Here is a 4,304-nt window from a genome sequence, read left to right on the forward strand (position 1 = left end):
GTGGTGTTAAGTGTCTTACCATGTGCACGAGAGAAACAGGTCCTTAATGAGACAATGAAAGATAGAGCAGACACAGAGAATGGAGAGGCCGAGAAAAGTTAACTGCTGATGTTTGAAATTGGACTTGCTTCTCATTGTGAGCCCTTGGTTTCTTCTTCCCAGTGCTAGCAAGGGAAGAATGTGAAGGTTTTGAGTCAGGGCATCATGGACAATGGGAAAAGCCTAGTGTTGCTGCAATAACGTCACCTAAGGATTTGAGGAGGAAGTCCTTGAAAGTAAGTCAAAGTACTCTTTGTGGAAAAGGTGGGATGAATGAACCCAAACCAAATAGAAACATCAGCTTTCCCCCAGGCAAAAGCCATGCCCAGATTTTCTTTTGTAATATTAATCAATATGTTTATTGAGAGCCTAATTAAGAGAAACTTTAATTAAACTTCCCTGATAGCTCAGTTAGTAAAGAATCCACCTGCAATGCAGGAGACTCTAGTTCGATTTCTGAGTTGGGAAGATCTGCTAGAGAAGGGATAGGCTACCCACTCCAGTAATCTTGGGCTTCTCTTGTGGCTCAGCTGGTAAAGAATCTGACTGCAGTGTGGGAGACTTGGGTTCCATCCCTGGGTTTGGAAGATCCCCTGGAGAAGGGAAAGGCTACCCACTCCAGTATTCTGGCCTGGAGAATTCCACTGACTGTATAGTCCATGGGGTCGCAAAGAGTTGGACATGACTGAGTGACTTTCACTTTCACTTAATGAAGCTTTAGAATATTTGCAGACATATAAAATAAAGCTAATTAATATTCAGTTAAGGCAATAAATCTTTTAAAGAGACACATCTTTGTTGAGGACTGGCTCACCATTCACAATGAAAGATAATTTGTTTTATTTGAATATTTTCATAAAATAAGACCATTTCAGTGATTTGTTCACTATTTTGAGTTGATTAATTTATAATTGTAGCCATAAAACATTACTACTCTTCACATGAGTGCTAGGTCACTTCAGTCATGTTGGACTCTTTGCTACCTTTGGACTGTAGCCAGCCAGGCTCCTCTGTCCATGGGATTCTCCAGGCAAGAATACTGCAGTGGGTTGCCATTTCCTACTCCAGGGCATCTTCCCCACCCAGTGACAACCTGCATCTCTTGTCTCCCGAATTGGCAGGTGGGTTCTTGCCTCTAGTGCCACCTGAAGCCCCCAGTACTCTTTAACGTTGGACTAACCCTGCCATGTGGGCTTCCCAGGTGGTGCAGTGGTAAAGAATCTGCCTGCCAATCCAAGAGATGTAAGAGATGCTGGTTTGATCCCGGCAGGGTGTGGGGGAAGATGCCCTGGAGTAGGAAATGGCAACCGACTCCACTATTGTTGCCTGGAAAATTCCATGAACAGAGGAGTCTGGTGGGCTACCGTACAAGGGGCTGCAAAGCGTCAGACGTGACGGAGCACACACACACACAAAGACACACAGACACACCCCTACCATGTAACATAATTGCAAATCAGAGGCTCAAACACAGTCCAGTCAGCTTGTGGCAGGAGCTTGCACAGTACTTTTGAGAACTTTGGATTTTAATTTCTTTAATGCGCTCTCACTCTCTAGGAGCTTATAGAACCTACCACACCCTATTAGGATTCCACCAGTTTCCTTCAACCAGTTGAGCTACCTGTCTATCATCTAAAGGCTTTTGTTTTTAAGCTTCTGTAGAAATTCCAAAGTATTGGCATAAATGAATAGATTGGGGCTCATTCACGCTATGCAAATTAGACATGATCACATAACAATGCCTATACTCTCTCCAATGCAACAGGGACCTTCTATCACCTGTATTTTTCTTTATTATTTTCTTTTCTTTTCTCCTTCTTTGTCCTCTTCTTTTTCCTCCTGTTCCTTCTTTTCCTTCTCCTCCTCTTTTTCTTCTTAACAGATCAATTAAAAAAATAAACCTCCTACCCAGAGATTTAACATATAAGCAGATATTCTCTGACAGAAATGGGAGTTGACAACAAAGCCTCACTCTCTTCTCTGGCAACTTCTTGGTCTTAGAAAGTGAAAGTGAAGCCATTCAGTCGTGTCTGACTCTTTGTGACCCCATGAACTGTAGCCTGCCAGGTTCCTTCATCCATGGAATTTTCCAGGCAAGAGTACTGGAGTGGGTTGCCATTTCCTTCTCCAGGGGATCTTACCAATCCAGGGATCGAACCCAAGTCTCCTGCATTGCAGGCAGACACTTTACCTTCTGAGCCACCAGCAAACTGGCGAAGCATTGGTGGTTCAGTGGTAGAATTCTCGCCTCCCATGTGGGAGACCCGGGTTCAATTCCCGGCCAATGCATAGTGTCCAGGTGCTTTTCTTGGTCTTAATTAGCAGAAAACACTATATGGGCTAGTTTCTAATCAATCAATCAAAAATATCTATCCTGTATTCTGCCTATCAAAATGACACATTGTATAAGACTTAATGTATATTCAACACAAAATATAATCAAGCATTCTGGTCTTTACCACATTGATAAGCAAGAAATGATGTAGCAACTATGTTTTCAATTTGTATCTTCCTAATTATCAGTATGAAAGAATGTAGTTTAATATTTTTTTTAACATTGGTGCATTTTATCTTTAAATTATCCATTTTTGTCCTCTACTTATGTTTCTGTTGGTTTATTTGTCTTTTATCTTCTTGGTGCAAAGGAGCACATTAAAGAGTGTAGACATGAATGCTTTATGTATTATATATGTTGTAAATCATTTTCCTTCCACTATAATGTCTAAAGAATACATTTTCAATGCAGGAAATGTGAGTTCGAACCCTGGGTTGGGAAGATCCCCCGGAGAAGGAAATGGCGACCTATTCCAGTATTCTTGCTTGGAAAATCCCATAGACAGAGAAGCCTGCTAAGTCATGTCAGTCGTGTCCGACTCTGTGCGACCCCATAGACGGCAGCATGGGCTACAATCCATGGGATTGCCAGGAGTAGGATGTGACTGAGCCACTAAACAACAACAATAGAATGACTTAACTGAATAAAGAAGGAGAGGTTCCAGTTAAAGGAGTAGAAATATCTGCTTTTGTTTCAGAGAAAGATCTGGATTTGAATCCTGACTTCTCCCTGTACTGTCTTATCTTTTGGAAGTTTTCCAAATCTCTCTGAGCTTGTGTTTCTCTTAGACAGAGAAGGTGTATATTATTAGTTTTGACAGGATTAAATGAGATAACACAAAGGAAAGCACTATAGGATTATCAAAGTGCCATTCAATTTAAGTGGCCCTTTGTAACAACAGGCATGCTCTTGAATAGCACCTGGTGTGTCCCTCAGCCTGAAATAGACATAACCACTGTGTTTTCTGCAAGCAAACTATTCTACATTTAAAACTTGGGTGATCTGAAGCATTAAGCCTCAGGTCATTGTTTGTAATCTTGTCTTTTTCCATAACTGACAGCATAATATACACATTGAGGGGCTTACTTAACTTTTCCCTTTTGTTCAATAAGTATAGCCTCTTTTGTGAAATGACCCACTCATTTAATGAACTCTATTCTTCAGTCTAAAATGCACTTTGTATCAGTTTGCCTATTTGTTACCAAAAATCCATTCCTCTTATTTCCCTGCTCTATATTTCAGAGGATTATATTTTCCAAGCTTCCTTGCTTGATGACTTTGTTTACCACATCTTCTGTAATTAAAAAACAAAACTTCATTCAAAGTGTATATAATTAAATTTATAGCCTCCAGATTTTTTTTTAAAAATTTAAGAAAAATTTTAACTTATATAAGAATATGAAAATATTCTCTATGTGTTATAGTACATTTTATAGCATTAAAAAAGTAATTTCATCTATCTAGATTTTGTTTCTGAGTGTGATGTAAGATATCTATATTTTGCTCCCAAATACCATTATAAATAAATTGTCCCAATACTATCTGTTGAATAATTGAATAATCTATTCCTTTCTCACCAACCTGAAAGCCACCTTCTGCATACCCTAAACTGGCATATATACATTGACTGTCTTGTTCTATTTCAATGACCTCTTCATCTGTGGCTGTGCATCTTTACACCTTTTATGTTACCAAAAATTCAGAGGTCTTCTTTTCGAGGCTCTGAAGCATGTAAGTGATCCTAAGGGGCTTGTTCCGTCATCAAGTTCCACTATCAAGCCTTGGGCACTGCTGCTGTTGTTTCGTCTCTACATCCTGTCTGATTGTTTTGCAGCCTCATGAACGATAGCCCTCCAGGCTCCTCAGTGCATGGAAATTCCCAGGCAAGAATACTGGAGTGGGTTGCCATTTCCTCTCCAGGGGATCTTCC

General features: G+C 40.1%; 1 non-coding gene across 1 annotated transcript; it reads left to right on the forward strand.

Moving 5' to 3' along the window:
- Positions 1-2,257: 2,257 nt before the first annotated feature.
- On the forward strand, positions 2,258-2,328 carry TRNAG-CCC (transfer RNA glycine (anticodon CCC)). The gene has a single exon. It is a non-coding gene; the product is annotated as a tRNA-Gly (tRNA).
- Positions 2,329-4,304: the final 1,976 nt, after the last annotated feature.

The sequence above is a fragment of the Bubalus kerabau genome, chromosome 1 (genome assembly GCF_029407905.1).
Source record: "Bubalus kerabau isolate K-KA32 ecotype Philippines breed swamp buffalo chromosome 1, PCC_UOA_SB_1v2, whole genome shotgun sequence".
NCBI lineage: Eukaryota > Metazoa > Chordata > Mammalia > Artiodactyla > Bovidae > Bubalus > Bubalus kerabau.